Here is a 23083-nt window from a genome sequence, read left to right on the forward strand (position 1 = left end):
CCTCTCTTCCACACCATCCCCTACTTGTGAGTCCTCATTGGGATCCCAGCTGCCTTGTCCTTACACTTACACAAGACATCTGCTTTTGGGTCAGTTTAAATTAAACAAACTCTCAAATCTTTTTGAGATGATGTGTTACAGTAATTGTTGATTTATGAATTTATTGTTTACAGACAAAGGAGATATTCATTGTCAGAAGATGGATGATGGCCCAGCATTCCCAGAACAGACACTGGAGTTTCCAGCAGCATTAGACGGGCAACCGCTTGGGAAGAGACATCAACTGAGACTGACTGGACTTCATGAACGACACCAAGAACAGAGCCTACAAGATGATTCTGGATAACAATTCCTTAATCCTTTTAGTGAAGGTTTCTGAAAAGGCTAAGGACTACAGCAATTAATTTTGGACTGCAGAGATATTTTAACCTTGTTAAGAAGTTAGACATTTGATAAAAAAAACATTTAAATGGCTTATCTTTACAAGAATATTTTAAAACTTTAATTACAGTTCAATAGATGCTGTAGACCTAATCTACAATGACTGCATTTTATTTTCATTTTAGCCATAAACTGTTGTAAATAGTTTAATTGAAAAAAATATTAATTCAGAACACACAGTTGATTTTGAAATTATCAGCTATAGTGGCTCATATCTATGAGTCTGTCACATTCCATAAGGATTTACTGCATTGGAGCAGATAAGCAGCCTCAGCCTTCTGATCATGTAAAAGCAATAGAAAGGTGCAACAAATGGAGTTCTGGAAGTTGTTCTTACATTGTGTCTTCAACAAAATCATATTAATGTGCTTCTGCTGTTTTGTAGAGTCCGCCTGCCACTCATCTCCAGCCATGTTGCCAGTAGGACACATGAGAAGCCACAAAGCAGCTGACGGAGGTCCAGAAACACATGCAGGCACAACAGAAGCCTATTGTAATGTTTCAACAGCCTCTTGGGAAGAGAGATGGACTGAGACTGATTGCACTTTATGAACGACACCGTTTGGATTCACCCAGAACAGAGCCCACAAGATGATGTGATATGATATGATATGATATGATATGATATGATATGATATGATATGATATGATATGACATGATGGATGGATTCATACCCTTATTCATTTATTCCTTTTTTTAATTGTATAATGCTAGCAAGGGGTTGGGCAGCCAGTTAACCTTGGACCCCTAGAGGGTTTTTCTCTCCTTACTAAGGAGTTTTTGGTTCCTCTCCTCTGTTGACTTCTGGTCTTTTCTGTTCTGTATTCACAACATGTATGGTCACTTGCTTTGTTAAGCACCTTGGGTAACCTTGTTATGAAAGGCGCTATATAAAAATAAATTGAATTTAATTGAAATGAATGAGTCGAGAGAACAATTCCTTAATCCTTTTAGTGAAGTTTTCTGAATAGGTGAAGGACTAAATAATTTTTCAGCTATTTTATAAGATAATTAAGTTTGATTAAAAACATATTTTTATAGGTTTATCTTTAAAAGAATGTTTAAAAATGTAAGTTGTCTCTTAAACAAAGGCCACTGTAAAGTGTCTCCAGATAATCAGTTAAGCAACCTAAAACAATTGATGATTGTAAATATGACAAGATTGTCGTGATGTAAAAGCTATAGTAAAGAGTAAAGTATAGATTTGTTGAATTATTTTGTTTTTGTCTTCAACACCAGCATATGCAGATGTTATCATTTATGTTACCTTTTTGTAGCAGCCACCTGCCAGTCAAGATGCCAGGAGGTACATGATATGACCCACAAGTACTTAATGATGCAGAGAAGAGCATATGGGAAAAAGAAAACGACATTTATCTATTAACACACCCAGAAGTCAGAAGATGGGTGATGGGACAGCATTTCAAGACCAGATACTAAAGGTTAAATTGAAGTTTTAGAAGTGATTCTTTGTGTTTGGCTTCAACACAATAATATGCTCACATGATTAATTTTTACATACTGCCTGATATTCATTCCAGTCCAGGGTTCCCAGGAGTACAGGAGCACACGGCACATCCAAAATGTGGCTAGCTGAAGTACAGCAGACCATAGGGGAAGATCTCTTGCCCACATTAATGTTTCTGCTCTGAAAAACACTGGATAAAAGTATGTCACAGACTGCTATTCAGCTGCTGATTTTGTGCAAAACATTGCAAATGAAAGATTGAAATGTCAGCATTCTATGAATTTCAGACATGAGTATGTATAAGATTTGCATGCTAGATTTGAGTATGCTAGATTTGCAACACATGTTTTAATAACTGAAAAATTGTAATATCACATAGTTTGCTTTGGTTTCCTCCAGGGGCTCTGGTTTCTACCCATCAGTCCAAAGATATATTGATGGGTGGTTAAATGGATTCTGGTCAAATTAGCCCTTGGTGTTAAGTGTATCTGTCTGTATTTGCATCTGGCATCCTTTATGTTTTAGTTTAGTAACAGTAACAGCTAAACTAAACATAACCGCATGACAGCAGAAGGAAAGTGAGGATGTTTCAGATTTTACAAAAAGGTTTATAACTTTATAGATAGTATACTTGGGATTAGCCGATGAAAAGGAAGTGAATGAAGATACTTCCACAGTAATGAAACCAATTTACTTGAGTGGGTTAAAACCTGATGTTGCCAAGAATGTACAACTATGCTTTCCTGATATTACGGAAAGTGGAGACAGATTTGATTTAATAACCTGCGAATAACCTCGGTAAATAGTTTTGCTTTTCGTCTGAGTGTACCTCAAATGTATTAGAATGGAACTAACCGTATGCTCCCCGCTATAATCGCAGTTTTAGGCCATCCTCTTTTAAGGTAAGAACGACTATGTAGTACTTGCATACCAGACAATTTTGAACACATCACAGCCTTAGCACAGCGCATCCATGATGAAGGACAAAAATATAACGACTATAATCCTGATGATTTGGGAGTGGGAAAGTGGCTGTAGTCTGTGTTCGGAGCCTGGGGATGATCACTGGTACAATATTTCTTTATTGGCCTAATACTACTAATAATTTTTATTTTATGTATTCACTGTCTTAAAGCTTAATGGACAAAGGTAACTAGCTCTGTTAGCTAGTCTCATTGTTTAAAACATAGTGGTGTGAAAACAAATATGTTCTAAAGGAGGGACTGAAGGAATGTTATAAAATGTATAAAAGCTAAAAAAAACTGCTTGTCTTTAAGCTTCTGAATTGCTTATAACCCTGGCATATGGAAACATCAGTGGAAAAATACAGCTCATGTCTTAAATGTAGTAATAAGGGAAAGCGAATGTCTTGTTTTGCGAATGTAAGCAATAACGAAAGTCTCAATAAGCAGTTGTTTTTCTGTACCCGATCTTGACTAAAAAACTAATGGTTCATTTTAGGGATTAGGTAATCTATGTTAAATGTAGGAAGTTTGTCTGTCACTGTGTATAAAAAGCCCTGAGCAACGTCTTTCGGAGAGACTAGTGTAGTGTGCTCTCACGAGGCACCAGTTCTGTAGGGGTTTGCGCATTTACTGGGACAATTATTAATTGTAGCAGTAAGTCACAAAATGATTCTTTTAATTGCTTTAGAATCCAACCTTGCGGTATAACTCAAAGAACGCACACACACAGGTACTAATACACAAGAATACATTTATTAATACATAAAATATGCATGTAAACCTAACAGATCTTATCGTGAGGGTTATCAGAAAACAAAAGGTATATATTCATTCAGTTACGAAGAGTTACACATATCAAGAGGACATACTTTCAGTATATCATTCATTTAGACCGTTTCGTAATTGAACTTGGTTACAATTTCTACATTAGATACTCAAAACAAGTACATAACTCTTAGGAATTAAATTGATATCAACTGGTTGGGATAACAGTTGAATTCTCGAGCTGTAATGCAGTGAAGTTGAATACGCATCCAATCTCTGGGGATTCAGATCTCCTGCGGGCACAAAGAAGCAGTTGCAGGCTTGTTGCTGTCCAATCGGCGCTCTCTGGCTCCCTGCCTGGCTGTTCTATACGGCTTGCAACGGTGTGCTGCTGATGCTCACTGACCGGCTAGTTAGTGTTGGCTTTAACTAGCAAAGTTTGTGCACAGGAGAAAAGATGACTGTTAGTTCCAACAGGTCAGGAAGAGGACCGGTTCGTTCCTGATGAAGCTAGTTCTGAATACTGATTCAGCTGTCCACAGTTCTGACCTGTTCACGAGGCTTGCTTCTGGTGCTAACCTCGGGTGGATCCTTTGGTTACTCGTGGCAACCCCCGCTCTCGACTCTTAGAACAAAGGAAAGTTCTGGCATTCGGACACACTGGCCGTTACGTGTTGGTCCGGGCTGAGTCTGAGGATGGTCAGGAGGCGCGCTGCGAGAATGTCCTGCCCTTGGGAGCCTTTCTGCTCCTGGGCCGTCGTGCCCTGGAATTGTCTCGCACCCCTCGAATTCTCCTTAGAAATTCTCCTCAGGCCCTCTGTGTTGCCTGTTTTTACCTGGAGGAACTTCAGCTCGTTCATTGGCTGAAAGTTTCGTGGGCATCAGAGACCCACGTGGGTTACTCTGCCCTACCAGTCCCTGATTGGTTGATCAAGGTGAGATATGAGTCACTTACTCCTGACACAGGAATGCAGTCCAGATGTCCATCTGGCACTCCCTAGACAGATAGGCGCCAATGGATGACCATTGATCATGATAGCCAGGCTTAGCTAAGTGCATCCCCATTTGGGAGCTGTCCCTTATCAAAAGTAAACATCTTTAAATCAGCCTGCTTGAATAGCTTCTCTGTGGCTGCACTACAGAGATGAAGAGAGAGATGGGGCCTCATTTGGGAAAGCACAGCATCACTTAATTCTGTCTTATTAACAAGCATTGCCACTACATCTGCTTAAAAATAATTAAAGGAACCCAAGAATATTCTTACAATTCTTACAATTACAAGTTTATCACGTACCAAGGCGCAGCCTTGGCTTTACACCATATATGGCATAAAGCAATGATTCAATGAGCAATGAGACTGGCAATGAGTCTTTACACCATATAAGACTCATTGCCAGTAATCACAAACGCTTGATTGCAGTTGTTGCTGCTGAGGGTGGCCCAACCAGTTATTAGGTGAGGGGGCAATCACTTTTTCACACAGGGCCATGTAGGTTTGGATTTTTTTTCCCTTAATAATAAAAACCTTCATTTAAAAACTGCATTTTGTGTTTACTTGTGTTATCTTTGTCTAATATTTCAATTTGTTTGATGATCTGAAACATTTCAGTGTGACAAACATGCAAAAAAAAAGAAATCAGGAAGGGGGCAAACACTTTTTCACACCACTGTATATGCACCTGTGATTTATTTGTACATATCCAGGGCAATAATCAGGATCAGGATTTAGCTCCAGATGGGCCAGAGATAATGTTGTGAAGTACAGCAACCCAAAAGATGACAAGCGTAGACCCACTGCACCGCATCTCCTTCAACAACCAACATATACAGGTGTGTAGCAGCATAGTACTGCTTACAGGTCTTGGAGACGGAGCGCTGTCCCCATTGACAGAAACCTGTGCTTGCTGCCCAAAATTATCATATTTTAATAGAGCTTACATTTTTGCTGTGGATCTGCAGTCGGGCCGACAGATCTTTTAAGAAATGACAAATTCTGGATCATGTCAAATGAGTAGGAAAAGTGTATTTAGTGAAGTGTTTGCAGTGATCCTGTGGCTCTGCCCTCAATACTATGTGATTTATATATGTATGTTATGTGTGGGTATTTGTCCCAAGTATTAATCACAGGCAATGTCAACAGAATAGAAATCCATACTACATAAACATAAGCAGCTCTTGCTTTGTAGATTCTATCATAGCACAAAGGTAACAGTGAAATGTTTTGCTTTTTGATTTAGAAAGAAATCATGTATTTTTTCAAATTTCAATGCATTTCTATTCCTTTTACCTTTTCTCAGTTTTGCCTTTCCTAACTTGTAAGGTCAATATCTCCACCTTGTGGTCATTGTCAGTAATGTCTTATTTTGAGGGAAACTTTTTATTTCAGTTCTCTATTTGGTGATTTTATTTTCATTGATTTGAATTGTGCATTTAGCAGTGCTAGATTTTTTGTTAAATTGAAGGCTACTACTATACATAATTTGAGTTTATTTAAAAAATAAAATGAAAGGAATGCATTTTTATGAGGAAAACAATATTGATATTCCCATGATAATCTTCCTTAGATCATGTGTTGCATTATTAGGACACACTGTGGGCTTGAACTACAAAGATTTTCTTGTTCTATGGTACAAGATAAATAAAAACAAAAGCATGTATTTTAATTAGATTTTATTTCTAAACTCATGTAATAATTTATTTAACTAACATAAGTGAAAAAAAAACATTTTAAAATCATACTTTTAGTATATTTAGTCCCTAATGCACAATGCAATGAGAATTTGTGCAACATGCACAGGTGTGTCTCGAAGGGCACAGTGCTCCTTACTCCAGAGTGCTTTGGAGTTCCATAGTGCCAAAAGATAAGCAGCTCTTGCATAGCAGAGCACATAATAGCACAAAGGTAACAACAAACCCACACTAAAGGATTACTGTTTTGCTTTTTAATTTAGAAATAAAAACAGTATTTTTTAAAATTCAATGCATTTCTATTCCTTTTACCTTAACACAGCTTTGCCATTCTTTACATGGGAGGACAACCTTGTGGTCATTGTTGGTACTGTCTTACTTTGAGTGCAGGTTTTATTTCAATTCTCCAATAGGTGATTTTAATGTTATAGATTTAAATTCTGCATTCAGCAGTGCAAGATTTTTTTCCCCCAAGTTCAATGGAACTATCATTGTAACGTAAGTTTCTTTAAAAAAATAAAATGAAATGAAAGGAATACATTTCTATGAAGAAACCAATACTGACTTTCCCATGATAATTTTCCTAAGTTCATGTATTGCATTAGAACACTTTGTGGGCTTGAGCTACGATCAAATTTCTGTTCTGTGATACAAGATCAATAAAAACAAAGCATTTATTTTAATTAGTTGTGTTTTATAAACAACACTTAAGATCTGATTTCATTAACATATGTGAAAAAAACATTGCGTAATGCAATGAACAAAGTATTGCTTACAGGCCTCTGAGATAGAGTACTATGCTTTTTGACAAATACCTTTGCTTGTTCCAAAAATTACCGTATTTTACTATAGCTCACATTTTGCCTGCAGATCTGCAGTCGAGCCGACAGGTGTTTTAAGAAATGACAAATTCTGGATCATGTCAAAGGAGCAGGAAAAGTGTATTCAGTGAAGTGTTTGCAGTGATTCTGTATTGCCCAGGGCAATAATCAGGATCAGGATTTAGCTCCAGATGGGCCAGAGATACTGTTGTGAAGTATAGCAACCCACAGGATCACAAGGGTAGACCCACTGCACTGTTTCTCCTTCAAAAACTATATATAGGTGTGTATACATATACAGGTGTGTAGCGATAACATTGTAGCAGTAGTGACATTGATTTAGAGCCTGCATTAATGGGATGTTGGTATGATGTGCACTGAAGGCCTTCAGAGCCCAGCATATCAAAGACTGGGTTGTAAGTCAGGCATGTTGCACCACAGAATCGCTTTAAAACCTTACCTCCTCTATATTTAGTGCTTAAAGGTCCTTGCAATGAGCATAGTATTGTTTACAGGTCTCGGAGACGGTGCGCTGTCCCCGTTTGACAGAAACCTCTGTTTGCTGCACCAAATTATCATATTTTACTACAGCTTACAATTTTGCTGTGGATCTATAGTCGGGCCGATGGGTTGCTTAAGAAATGACAAATTCTGGATCATGTCAAATTAACAGGAAATGTGTATTTAGTGAAGTGTTTGCAGTGATCCTTTGGCTCTGTCTTCAATACTATGTGATTGATATATTTTATCAAATATATTTTGTGGGTATTTGTCCCAGGTATTAAGTGTCTCCAGGAAGTTTTTTTTTATGGAGAAGGACGAGCTTTGGAGCATCTTCTCGGTACAATATGAGATTTATTAGAGACAGTGAATTGCCTCTCTTTCTTTGAGTCTGAGAACAGCAGGGGTCTCTCTCAGGACACAACCTGACTCCCTAACATCCTGACTCTGAATGTTTCTCTGTGGACTTGATTAACTGTCCACTTAGTATGAGAATCAGACCCATCAGTCTTTTTAGAAAGTGAAAGTACTAAAACTAACCTCCAACCTGATCTTAGATGCCATGAGACACCTTTATCTGCCTTTAGAACAACAGAGAAACCAAACAAAAAAACCCAAATGCTGAAATTGAGAGGGAGTATTTTAATACTAAGACAGTGGCAAGATGGTTAGCTCAGGATTTCAGTGTAGAGCTTACAGGAAAGCCCAGATGCTTCACTGCTGAGATACAGGTAAGCTTGCATGAACAGGAAATCAAACTGGAAAGTTTATACAACAAGACTAATGAATAACTGAACAAAGAGACATGCTTACTGAGGAACTAGACTCTGCCCTGCAAGAAATCAGAGATCTCAAGCAGAGCATGCGTGTCTCAGGTAGGGGCCAAGGGTAGAAGGGCATTCAGGAAGCCTGGGCTCAGAGTGTCTCTAGAGGAGGATCTCCCAGTGGATCAGAATGAGCCATATACTGTACAGGATGTTCAGGTGTATCCATCCTGTCCTTGATCCATTTTGTAGGTAAGACAGCAGATTTAACCTCCACTAATTTAGACAGCTAGCAAGAAAAGAAATACTTGATCTGACAATACCTGGTTGTAATGTCAAGACCTATATTGAGGAGCTGAAGGATATGCTCCAGTTCGTGCCTGAAGCTATGGAACTCACGAAAGTTATTTTAGTGAGAAAAACTACCAGCAGGGCAGTACATGAGTAGATGGCAAGGCAGGGACCATAGATCCGTAACAGCTTTGATGTCAAGCTATGATATAGGAATATTCTATTCATATTGATCACGTATTTGTTTTACTGCTTTCCAGCATAAGATTGCAATCATGCTGTCAAGGGAATCCTAAACCAGAATGTGTAATGAGCAGGCTTGAGCAATGAGAGATAATCGTCATGCATACAGTCCACCATGGACACCAGTCACCGTTTGACCCCATCGGTGGAAGTCATTCTTTTTTAAATTGTTTTTGTTTACTGTTCATGTTGTATGGATTTATATGTTCAAGTTGCTAGCATATACATCACACCATTATATGCTGGTTGTGTATGGAAATTTTAAAGTAGCGGTATTTAATGTTAAATACTCAGCATACTCCATAATGTCCCACACTCAGCATACTCCAGAATAGAGGACTTTTCATGTTTAATAGTAATAGGCATGAGGTGGAAGAATGTATAACATGCTATGAAGTAGAGCCAAAGGGAGAAGGCTTCATAAACAGCAAGCCTCCAACACCTCCAAAGACCCCCAGATAAAAGACCCCACACTCAGTATACTCCAGAATAGATTATTTCATTATTTCATGTTTAATAGTGATAGGCATGAGGTGGAAGAATGTATAATTTTTACACCAAGATAGTAGACCTAGAAATACAGTTTAGAGAATGAATAAGAAATCAAGTCATATTTAGAGAATCAATGTCACTCCTGCTACACTGTTTTTGTAATGAGAAACAGTGCTGTGGCTCTTCCCTTGTGATCCTGTGGGTTGCTGTACTTCGCAACACTATCTCTGGCCCGTCTGGAGCTAAATCCTGATCCTGATTATTGCCATGTACCAATACCAATGGGCATGTACCAATAAATTACAGGAGCATATATATATATATATCTGTGTTGAAGCTGGAGATACAGGACAACTGCCAACATTTCACTGAATACACTTTTAATGTTCTTTGACATGATCCAGAATTTGTCGTTTCTTAAAAACCTGTTGCCCAGACTGCAGATCTGCAGGCAAAATGTAAGCTCTAGAAAAATATGATAATTCATGAAACATGCACAGGATGCCCTCAAAGGTTGTCACAGTGTGATATGTTAGACACCGGTAAGCAATACTTTCGTCATGCACTGAGCAATAGGAACTAAGTATACCACAGTTAAGGTTTAAAAGAGATTCAGTGGTGCAACATACCAGGCTTACAGCTAGGCGTTTGATATACTGGGCTCTGAAGGCCTTCAGCCGACATCATACCCTATAGATTCCACAAGCCCCGTAATGCAAGCACTTAATCAATGTCACTCCTGCTACAATGTGATTGCTTCATACCTGTATATGTTGTTTTTTTAAGAAGAAACAGTGCTGTGGCTCTACCCTTTTGATCCTGTGGGTTGCTGTACTTCACAACACTATCTCTGGCCCGTCTGGAGCTAAATCCTGATCCCGATTAATACCCTGCGCAATACAGAATCACTGTAAACACTTCACTGAATACAATTTTCCTGTCGGCCAGACTGCAGATCTGCAGGCAAAACATAAGCTATAGTAAAATACGGTAATTTTTGCAACAAGCACAGGTATGTGTCAAAAAGCATAGCACTCTGTCGCAGAGGCCTGTAAGCAATACTTTGTTCATTGCATTATGCAATGCTTTTCAGATATGTTAATGAAATCAGATCTTAAGTGTTGTTTATAAAACAAAACTAAATAAAATAAATGCTTTTGTTATTATTTATCATGTATCACAGAACAGAAAAATCACTGTAGCTCAAGCCCACAAAGTGTTCTAATGCAATACATGAACTAAGAAAGATTATCATGGGAATGTCAGTATAGGTTTCCTCTTAAAAATGTATTCCTTTCATTTCATTTTATTTTTTTAAGGAAACTTACATTACTATGAAAAATCTATTGAACTTGGATAAAAAATCTTGCACTGCTGAATGCAGAAATCTATAACATTAAAATCACCTATTAGAGAATTGAAATAAAAACCTGCCCTCAAAGTAAGACATTACCAACAATGACCACAAGGTGGAGTTATTGTCCTCCCATGTTAAGAAGGGCAAAGCTGTGTTAAGGTAAAATAATAGAATAGAAATGCATTGAATTTTAAAAAATACTGTTTTTATTTCTAAATTAAAAAGCAAAACAGTAATGCTGTAGTGTGGGGTCACTGTTACCTTTGTGCTATTATGTGCTCTACTATGCAAGAGCTGCTTATGTTTTGGCACTATGGAACTCTGAAGCACTCTGGAGTATGCAGTACTGTGTCCTTTGAGACACACCTGTGCATGTTTCACAAATTATCATTGCATTGTGCATTAGGGACTAAATATTCTAAAAGTATGATTTTAAAATGTTTTTATTTCACTTATGTTAATTAAATAAATTATTAGATGTTTTAAAAAACAAATCTAATTAAAATACATGCTTTTGTTTTAATTTATCTTTTACCATAGAACAGGAAAATCTTTGTAGTTCAAGCCCACAAAGTGTCCTAATGATGCAACACATGATCTAAGGAAGATTATCACGGGAATATCAACATTGTTTTCATTTTTTAGATTTAGATTTTTTTTAAAAATCTAGTACTGCTGAATGAACAATTCAAATAAATAAAAGTAAAATCACCAAATAGAGAATTGAAATAAATGTTTACTCAAAATAAGACATAACTAACAAAGACCACAAGGTGGATATATTGACCTTACAAGTTAGAAAGGTATAACTGAGAAAAGGTAAAAAGGAATTGAAATGCATTGAATTTGGAAAAAATACAGTATTATTTTCTAAATGAAAAAGCAAAACAGTTATGCTGTAGTGCGGTTTTGCTGTTACCTTTGTACTATGATATAATCTACCATGCAAGAGCTGCTTATGTTTAGGCAGAATGGAACTCTGAAGCACTCTGGAGTGTGGAACTCTGTTCTGTTGACATTGCCTGTGATTAATACCTGGGACAAATACCCACACATGACATAAAATATATCAATCACATGGTATTGAGGGCAGAGCCACAGGATCACTGCAAACACATCACTGAATACACTTTTCCTGCTCATTTGACATGATCCAGAAATTGTCATTACTTAAAAGACCTGTCGGCCAGACTGCAGATCTAGATCCAAAATGTAAGCTCTAGTAAAATATGATAATTTTGGCAGCAAGCACAGGTTTCTGTCAACGGGGACAGCGCACCGTCTCCGAGACCTGTAAGCAGTACTATGCTGCTACATAACTGTACAGTATATGTTGGTTTTTGAAGGAGATGCAGTGTAGTGGCTCTACCTTTGTGATCCTGTGGGTTGCTGTACTTCACAACACTATCTCTGGCCTGTCTGGAGCTAAATCCTGATCCTGATTATTGACCCGGGCATGTACCAATAAATTACAGGAGCATATATACAGTATATATATCACTAGTACACAGTATATAAGCTGGAGATACAGGACAAGTGCTGTTACTGTATGTCCCAGTGTGTGGTCCATGTGTGTTTTGTTGCTATCTTCCACACTTCCTGACCTTGATTGTTCTTCCTCTCCCATTGGTCCATCATTACATCATTGTTTCAGTCTGACATCATCTTCAATTAACTCTCAGCCGATCAGAACACAGATAATTCAGTATATTAGTTGGAGGTTTTCAGAACGAAGGGGCCTTTGTTTGACCTCGGTCCCGCTTGACTTTTCTTTGGTATAGCTTCGACCTTTGTTGGTTTGAGTTTTCCTTGTACTTTCGTTTGTTTGTGTTTATTGTTTATTTTGCCATTACTGTAAACTTCCGCAGCTGGCGATCAATTGATCACCCAAGGTTTGCAAATTCTGTTCTGTCCTCCTTATCTTGTTTCTCTTCCTCTGACCCTCTAGAGAACAAAATACAGTTACTTGACAGTGCTCTTTTATCTACCCTCGACACCTTTGCTTCTTTAAAAACTCGAACCATCTCCTTCTCTCCCCCTGCCCCCGGTACAATGACCAGCTGCGATCCATGAAGGCAGCCTCTCGCAAACTTGAGCGTAGGTGGCGTCCTTCTGGCCTAAATGTAAATTATCAGGCTTGGAGAGATGACATATCTGAATATAAGGTTACTATAGAGCCTGCTAGATCCACCTACGTCTCTCACATCATTGAAAATCACCAAAACAACCCCAGACATCTTTTCTCCACCATCAACAGACGCTCAAGCCCAGCTGCCCCACCTTATTACTTGCCTCATCGCAACTTGGCAACACATTCTTAGATTTCTTTAGTTCTAAGATCGACATCATCCGGCATCACATTCTCTCCACTACGCATATCATTTTCATACCTCCTCCCTCCTCATCCAACTTCTCTGGTTCCCTTCTCTGCAGCTTCTCTCTTCTTGACTCAGCATCCCTCAATAAACTAGTTACATGCATGAAACCCACCACATCTATTTTAGATCCCATTCCCACCACTTTATTTCAGTCCTGTTTCTCTTCTCTCTGTCCCATTGTCCTCAATATTATACTTGAATCCATGAGCACTGGCATTGTACCAACGCTCCTCAAAACTGCTGCCATTACGCCCGTGCCAAAAAAGCCTAACATGGCTCTCGACAATCTTAACAATTTTCACCCCATCTCCAACTTACCCTTTCTTGCTAAAATTCTAGAACGTGCTGTCACACTTCAGTTACATAACCACCTCATGACAAACAACCTTTTTGAATCCCTCCAATCCGGCTTCCATTAACTTCACAGCCCAGAAACTGCCCTGGTCAAAGTCACCAACGATCTTCTAATAGCTTCTGATTCTGGTTTTCTTTCTGTACTCATCCTTCTTGATCTCAGTGCTTCTTTTGACACGGTTGACCAAAACATCTTACTTTCTCATCTTGAGACTGTGTTTGGAGTTTCTGACATTGCTCTCAAATGGTTCAAATCTTACCTCACTGATCGCTGTCACTTTGTCTCTCTTAATGAGTACAGGTCTGAAATTGGTCTTGTTAAGTCTGGTGTTCCTCAGGGCTCAATACTGGGCCCCTTGCTCTTCAGCATTTACATGTTCCCACTTGGTCAGCTTTTAAGATCACATACCAAACCTGACACTGATGTGGCTGTCTCTATCCTATCTAATTGCATCTCTGACATAAAAATTTGGATGACTCAAAACTTCCTTCATCTTAACTGCGACAAAACTGAAGTCATACTTATTGGCACTCCCCGTCAACTTCGTAAAGCCAGTCCTGTAACCCTATCTGTAGATGGCTCTATACTCTGTAGCTTCAATCAAAATTAAAAAACCTTGAGGTTATATTCGATTCTGGCTTAACACTCGACCCACATGTGCAGCATACTGTCAAAACATCTTTTTTTCATCTTAGAAATATCGCTAGACTACACCCTATGCTATCATTAACTGTGGCTGAAAAGCTGATCAACACATTTGTATTCTCTTGAATTGACTACTGTAATGCTCTACTTGCTGGGGTATCTAAATAGACTCTGAACAAACTGCAGTATGTCCAAAATTCAGCAGCCAAAATCCTGACCAGGACTAGTGCAACTGTTCACATTACTCCTATCCTGGAGTACTTGCACTGGCTTCCGGTCAAATTCCGTTTAGATTTTAAAATCCTCATGCTCATCTATAAGGTTCTGCATGGCTTGGCACCTCAGTACCTGTCTGAACTATTATCACCCTACTCCCCACCTCGCAACCTTCACTCTTCTAATTCTGCTCTCCTTACTGTTCCCCAAGCCCGTCTACATTGTGTGGGTGACATGGCCTTTTCCTGTTATGCCCCAAGCTCTGGAACTCTCTCCCCAAGGATATCAGAGAGTCACCTTCTCTAAACTCCTTCAAATCCCTCTTCTTCAGAAAAGCCTTTACTCTGTATATTGTAATTGTGTTTTATATTGTGTATTCTTTTTATTTATTGTTGTTGTCATCCTCTAAAGCGCTTTGAGAAGCCACCTTTAAAGTCGCTATAGAAAATAAAGTTTATTATTATTATTATTATTATTATTATTATTATTATTATTATTATTATAATTATTATTTCCTTGCCCTAACGTGTTATCAACCTCTGTGTTCTTTTGTACCCTTTTCCTGTTGTCTACTCTCATTTTCCCTTATTTGTATTCTTAGTTCACTTGTGTATTTGTGTGAACTTTTGTGTATAGAGTTAGTTTACGTTGTCAGGTACATTCTGCACACATAGTTGATTTTTGTAATAGTAACACTAGTTTAGGACGGGTGAGTGCCGTTTTCTTGTATGGTTTTGGGAGATCAGTGAAGGTTAGCTAGGGTGTTTGAAGATGCTGAAGACCGTGTGTTTCGGGTTTTCTTTTGTAGTGAGGTTAGCTTTCCCACACCTTCTTAGCCAGTTCCATTTTATTTGTTGTTTTCTTTTCTTTGGCACTACTACAGTTCCCTTACCCTGTGTGTTTTTGTGTCTTATCACATACCAGTAACTTTTTCACCTTAAAATAATCACTTTTTGCACCAACCCTTGTTGTCACGCTTCCTAAGTCCCTCACCAGAACCCACCTATATCCAAAAATTATCCTAAATGTTACACCCCTTTACCCCTAGACACTTGAGTTCGTAACATTTTTCGGGGCTCATCCGGGAGATCAAATCCTGGTGTTAAGGATTTCTTTTTTGGTTGCAGAATTTTGGTGTTTGTACTTTTGTGGATGTTGGGACTGGTTAGCGTTATCGGGTATTTGTTTAGGAATAAGGACTGCTATAGGATTCTGATTTGTGGATTGTGTTTTTGGCAAGGTAGTTATGGCCACTTTCGATTTGCGAACGTTTGTGGAGGAGCCTTCCTTTGAGCAGCTGGAGAGGTGTAGGAAGGACAAATTGCTCCAAATTGCTGATCACTTCCAGATTCAGGTATCGACGCAAGCTCTTAAAAGGAACATCAAGAGAGCTGTTATTGATAAATTGGTGGAATTAGAAGTCTTTGCACTAGCGAACAATGACGCCAGTCCTCCTGTGGCTGGTGCTAAATCTGCTATGGCTAGGGAAGAACACATTGAGGTGCAGGTGGTGGCTAAAGACTTAACGGAGGCAGACGTCAAGGCCACATTACCTCTCTTTGAACCGTTCTCTCCGGTCTCCACTGGGTCAAAAAATGAGATTCGCCTGAAAGTTCATCTGGCCTGTTTGCAAATAAAGGCGCAGGAAAAAGCCCAGGCACGCCAGGTAGAATTTGAGTTGAGCCTTTGTAGCGGACGGCTTCCTCTGCATTGTGTCAAATGAACACCCAGGGACACCAGGTAGAGGTCTGCGATTTTATTTCCTTATAAAACATGGGGTGTTACGCTAAATGTCTCTCTCTCTCCCGATTGGCATCCACAATGCGTCTGAGACTCTCCTTGTAATCATATTATATAAAATAACAGAATAATAATAATATCTAGAATGATATATAAGATCTAACAATATAAAGAATGATATATAAAAATAATAGATTACATATATAAATGTAATTATATAATATAATATATAATTAACACAATACCCACCATCTATGTACATTCAGATGACTACACATATATCATATCAATATCAATTCAATTACAATGATTGTTATACACCCATAAATAGCCCCTTTCTTTTCCCATGTTTTATCTATCATCACATTATACGTACTTTCAGCGATATATGACACGCCTAAAATATTAAATAAGAAAGAAAAAAATTATAACAAAATGTACGACATACCTTATAGAACATAAAACATATGGGCGTTACACACGCTAAATGTCTCTCTCTCCTGCTTAGCAAAATATAACATGGGGTTAAACACCATATAATGCATTAAACATTACCTTTATGCACTACCGTGATTAATTGGGCACACAACTGTAATATTCACAGAAATAAGATATGTAATATCACCACATGATATGTAATAAAAAGAAATTAAAAAAATAACGCTTGCATGCTATCTTGCATGACCACGTGTCGCTAGCACCACACTACACTCCATTATGGTACGTTAGCATATCGCAACAGGCCCTCCAGATCAGACATCCTAACTTTCTAATTAATCAAATAAACATTACGTGCAACCTAATAATGCGGCACAGTCTTCGTCACAAGGTCAACAATATATTACGCCACACTAGTAATCGTTTAAAACAGAAAATAAATTGATTAAAATAAAGTCGCATAAGTTCGTTTGGCATCGACAATGCGTCTGAGAAATCACCAGAAAAACGTAACGCCTATGTCGCCCAGGGTGCACCTTAATTGACGCCCCACCAACAACAAATCCCAAGGTATGTCGCAAAGCCAACTATATACATAAAAATATAACTAATTTTGAGGACGTTCACAAAATAAAATAAAAAAATAACATAAAATAAATGATTACATCATATAACCATGGCTCAATACACTTGGCTAAACCTTGCAAATCGTAAAATGGAGATCAAGGCGGAGAAAGAGTTTAAGCTCTGACAGCTTGAATTACAAGCAAGAAGGAATGCTCCTGCTGCACAGCTGACCCACTCCAAGGCCTCTAGCGTGTCTCCTTTGCAAGTTCCACTCTCAACCACCTTTGATGTAAGTAAGCAGATTGCTTTAGTTCCTCTATTCAGGGAGTCGGAAGTTGATTCGTACTTTGGTACATTCGAGCACATTGCCACATCCCTTCGCTGGCCTAAGGTGGTCTGGTCACTGCTTTTGCAGTGTAAACTAGTGGACAAAGCTCCGGAAGTTTGCACTACACTTTCTCTGGAAGAAAGTTTGTATAATGATATTGTGAAAGCTGCTATATTACGGGCTTACAAATTAGTTCCTGAAGCTTATAGACAACAATTTCAAAATCATCGTAAAGTGTCAGGCCAAACGTTTGTTGAATTCACTAGAGAGAAGGGAATTCTCTTTGATAAATGGTGTGTAGCCAGTAAAGTGAGCGACTTTAACTCATTGCACAATTTAATGTTATTAGAAGAATTTAAGAACTGTTTGCCTGAACGCGTTGCTGTCTATTTGAATGAACAAAAAGTAACTTTCTTATTGCAACGCACAAAAACGTTTTTACATCTGCACAGCTGCAAAAGACTCTGCCTAAATCTAGAATACCACCTGGAGAAAATCCAACTACAATTAAAGCATCACGTTCGTCAGAAACACGCAAATGTTTTTATTGTCATAGAAAAGAGCATATCATTGCTGCTTGTATGACGCATAAGCGTATTGTTCAGCCAATTGTTTCTTTTTTCCTATGCTTAAACAAACATTATTTGTTTGTTTTTATGGGCGGGGTGTTACACCCCAGTGTGTGGGATGTAACCTTGATTGTTCTCCCTCCCCCATTGGTCCATCATTACATCATTGTTTCTGTATGACATCATCTTCAATTAACTCTCGGCCAATCAGAATGCAGATAATTCCGTATATTAGTTGGAGGTTTCAGAAGGAAGGGGTCTTTCGTTTGACTTCGGACCTGCTCGGCTTAGCTTCAGTTTTGTTTCGCTTTTGGTTTTTGCTTCGGCTTCTTTTGTTTGTGTTTTCGTATAGCTTTGGCCTTTGTTGGTTTGTGTTTTCCTCATACTTTCGTTTGTTTGTTTGTGTTTATTGTTTATTTTGCCATTACCTTGCCCTAACGTGTTATCAACCTCTGTGTTCTTTTGTTCCCTGTTCCTGTTGTCTACTCTCGTTTTCCCTTATTTGTATTCCTAGTTCACTTGTGTATTTGTGTGAACTTTTGTGTATAGGGTTAGCTTAGGTTGCCGGGTACATTCTGCACACGTAGTTGAATTTTGTATTAGTAGCAGTACAGGAGTTAGTATGGGTGAGTGCCTATTGTCTTGTATGGTTTTGTGTAGTCAGTGAAGGTTAGCTAAGGTGTTTGAAGATTCCGAAAACTGAGTGTTTCAGGTTTTCTTATGTAGTTAGGTTAGCTTTCCCTCACCTTCTTGCCAGCTCCATTTTGTTTGTTATTTTTCTTTTCTTTGGCACTGCTCTAGTTCCCTTTCCTGTGTGTTATTGTGTCTTATTAAGTACCAGTCACTTACAGTACTCACCTTGCACCAACACTTATCACGCTTCCCTCACCAGAACCCACCTGCATCCAAAAACTATCCTAAATGTTACACCCCTTTACCCCTAGACACTTGGGGTCGTAACAACTGCCAGCACTTCACTTATCACACTTTTACTGCTCCTTTGACATGATCTAGAATTTGTCATTTCTTAAAAGACCTGTCGGCCAGACTGCAGATCTGCAGCCAAAATGTAAGCTATAGTAAAACGTGACAATTCATGAAACATGCATGGAATTCTCAAAGGGTGTCACAGTGCTCTATGTCAGACACCGGTAAGCAATACTTTCATCATGCATTGAGCAATAGGAACTAAGTATACCAGAGGTAAGGTTTAAAAGCGATTCTGTGGTGCAACAAGCCCTGTCATGCAAGCATTTAATCAATGTCACTCCTGCTACAATGTGATTGCTTCATACCTGTATATGTTGTTTTTGTAATGAGAAACAGTGCTGTTGCTCTACCCTTGTGATCCTGTGGGTTGCTGTACTTCACAACACTATCTCTGGCCTGTCTGGAGCTAAATCCTGATCCTGATTATTGCCAGCAGCCAGCAGCCATATCACCCTGCAACTCACAACTGGCAACCCACTGAAGCTAAGCAGGTGTGAGCCTGGTCAGTACCTGGATGGGAGACCTCCTGGGGAAAACTAAGGTTGCTGCTGGAAGAGGTGTTAGTGGGACCAGCAGGGGGTGCTCACCCTGTGGTCCATGTGGGTCCTAATGCCCCAGTATAGTGACGGGAACGGGGTTCTGGAGCTGAGTGGTACATTAAATGCACGTAATTCAGGACTGGTGTGGGCCTTAATTGCGCCCGGAGTTCTGAGGCTCAGGATCGGTGTGGGCCTTAATTGCGCCCGGGGTTCTGGAGCTGAGTGGTACATTAAATGCGCGTATAATCCAGGATTGGTGTGGGCCTTAATTGCGCCCGGGGTCCTGAGATTAGCTACGCCTTGATCGTGCACGGATTGGCGTGGCGTGGTTTTTTGTTTTAAAGAAAACAGAAGTAGAAGATATATATATGTTTTTGGTGTTTTCCTTGTTTGTGAATACATATACACACGCACGACACTGACATAAACACACCTCATAATAAAAGAGCAAAGCATTAAATAGCAGGATTTAAAGGACGTTGAGACCCGAGAATCGCCCTGATTGAGCTCAGTGTGTAAATCCACCCCGGGGCAAAAGCAGCGATGCTGGGGTTCTGGGGATGGTGAATTACTGATCAAGAAAGGGGGTTTTGAGGTCTCGTTCCTTTCCTGTGAACAGTGCGGTGTAAGTCCTCTCTAAAGTCTCTGAGAGGCATTTAGATCTGGAGGTAACAGGCGCCCTTGGCTGAATGAGTGCAGGAATGCACAGGTTTTCAAGTGAAAGCATCCCCTTACTGTATGAGCTGTTACCTCACACACGACAAAAGTAAAAGAGACCGAACATGTGTGCTAACTGATGGTTTGAGAAAGTGGTGGAAGGGTCCGTTTATATATCGGAAAAGTGTAAGTTGATGGAAAAAAAAAGAAAAAAAGAAAGGAGAAAAATATGCGAAAAGTTGAGTTTGTCAGAGGGAGTCTGGGGCGAAGACGCCTGTAAAGAAAGCATATGAGTATTGATTGGCAAAAGCACAAGCATGTAGCTCCCACCCTGGTGCATGGCCGGCACCAGTGGTGGCAGATACATGAGAAAAAAAAAAGAAATTGGGATGTGACTTCTTAAAAGTGTGTTTACGGGGAAAACAAAAACCCGGAAGAAAAGATACTTTACTCGCTACGAAAGAGTATAAACAAAAGAGAAAAGAGGCAGTGCAGGAGAATCAGAAACTAAAAGAAGAATTAGTTCCTGGTCGCACTGCACTAGTTCATGTGTTATATCCTGCTCTCCCATAGGGGAACAGACAGGCAGGAAATAAAAATAATTGGGATCAATTCCCACAGTGACCATATGGAGACGGGGGGCCTGAGTGGGATGACACCTGGTACGAGTGTGATAGAGACGGAACAGGAACTCCCTTCTTAAACAGAGGACGCCCGCAGACCTGTACTCTCACCCTAAGCGGGAGAGGGCCTGATGTAGCGGGGGCTGGCGCTGTTGATGACAGCGTCACTCTAAGTGTCTCGCACCCCGTCGAGGGGGTCTGCACTCGCACCTACCTTCCCTGATTCCCCCATAAGATCAAATCCAAAACCGGAAGATATTGACCGCACCCGAAATTAGAAATGCAGCGAACCTGGAGTGCGCTTCAGGAATTAAAAGGATTAATGTAGAAGTGAAACAAGAATACAGCACATTGTAGTACGAAGAGAAAAATATATTCTCGATGTGTATGAATTTGTGTGCCGGCATGTATGTGTGTAACTGTGAGTTTTGGTATACTAAATGACGGTGTGCGTGTGTTTAGCCAGCGGGACTGGCTAGAGACGGAACTAAAGAGACTTGACGAAAATCAACTAAAGGAGATTGGAAAATATAAGAGCGTCTGAAACGTATAAGTACAGTACAGGTGGACGTAAAAGTAGTTAGATAAACAGTTTTTGTATTTTTATAAAATTAGTTGCAATAGTGGAAACAATTTGGATTTATTCGAATGTCTCGAAACCAGACATGCTGAAACGCTGTAGGTTTAGAATCGAGACTGGGGAGAATAACGTCTTGTGAGAAGATCTGTTTACCTAACGATTAGATCCTGTAAATCCCTTGTAATCCCTTGTAATGAGGCGATGAAAACAAAATCCCGCAACTAAAAGACCCAACAACCTTAACAGTGCAGTCAGAGGATATACTGCTTCCAGTGGAATGGGAACCCAGTCCCAACCAAAAACCAAAATTCATGACTCCATGCAACTGGCGTAATGACGAATTTGAGAACTGGACAAAATTACCTGTTCAAGGAACAAGAATTAAAAACTTCAAAGATGACCCTGACAGTTACTCCTGGCTTGCGCATCACAAAGGTTTCAAAGAAAGACACTATATCGCAGCACTTCAACTTCGGACTAATGTATATCCCAACAGGGAAAGCTTGAACCGAGGTCAAAGGGGATACCCAACACTCTGCCACAAGTGCCAACAGAAAACTGAAACATGTTCACACATACTCGATCAATGCCCCTGCGGGAAAAGCACAAGAATTAAAAGACACAATAAAATCTGTGACATTTTAGCCAAAGAGGCTAAAAAACAAAATTGGGAAATCAGAAAAGAGCCACACTTCAGACTCAAAGAGGTCAGAAAACCTGACTTCATTTTCACAAAAAACAATGAATCAATTGTAATAGATGTTACTGTACGTTATGGACAAAACTTACACACACTAAAGGAGGCAGAAAGAGAGAAAGTTGTCTACTATGAGCCCCTGAAAGAACAGATCAAAGAAACAACAGGTGCTGAAAAAGTCACCTTCTACGGCTTCCCTATTGGAGCGAGAGGAAAATGGCATAAGAGAAACTTCAACGTCCTCCAGAGCCTGCAGATCAGAGAAAGTGGACAGAAACAGCTCTTCAGCCAAAGAGCCCTACTCTACTCCCTCGACATCCTCTCAATGTTTGGCGGCAAAAACGTGGCCACTGAAAACAACAATGACTGTATATAACCACAAAATGTATATAATGTAACTAAATTGTACTACAAATGTTATGTTATGTACTGCTATATTGTAAACACCTCGGCTTGAATTAAAACCACAGCAACTACCCCTTACCCTGCTTAGCAATCTAGCTAGGTCCCGGTCTTTACAGCACTACCCTAGCCGGGGCTGAATTTGACTGGTGGGCACTTAAATTAGACAACCCACCTTGACTTTGGGGATCTCGTAATTATTACAATTGGCATGGGAGCACTCAAAGCCATTGGCGGGTGTGTCATCCCTGATGCTGTCATGCAAGCGTAATTTTGGATGATTAAGTGGACAGGCCACTGAACCCCGAAAAGAAACCAGCCAGTCTGGTGAATATAATGGCCAAATGCCTTGTTATCTAATTAGTGACGCGCATGAATGGATGAACGAGATTCCCACTGTCCCTACCTACTATCTAGCCAAACCACAGCCAAGGGAACGGGCTTGGCAGAATCAGCGGGGAAAAAAGACCCTGTTGAGCTTGACTCTAGTCTGGCACTGTGAAGAGAAATGAGAGGTGTAAAACTGGGGATAACAGACATTAAAGAAAAGCTCAGATTCTCT

The 23083-nt window shown here is 39.5% G+C and overlaps 1 long non-coding RNA gene across 1 annotated transcript in view; it reads right to left on the minus strand.

The window, feature by feature from the left end:
• LOC148641333 (uncharacterized) overlaps nt 1-23083 on the minus strand; it is a 338459-nt gene that overhangs the window by 287727 nt on the left and 27649 nt on the right. The window lies entirely within an intron of this gene.

The sequence above is a fragment of the Lepisosteus platostomus genome, chromosome 24, assembly GCF_059453375.1.
Source record: "Lepisosteus platostomus isolate fLepPlt1 chromosome 24, fLepPlt1.hap1, whole genome shotgun sequence".
NCBI classification, from domain to species: Eukaryota; Metazoa; Chordata; class Actinopteri; order Semionotiformes; family Lepisosteidae; genus Lepisosteus; species Lepisosteus platostomus.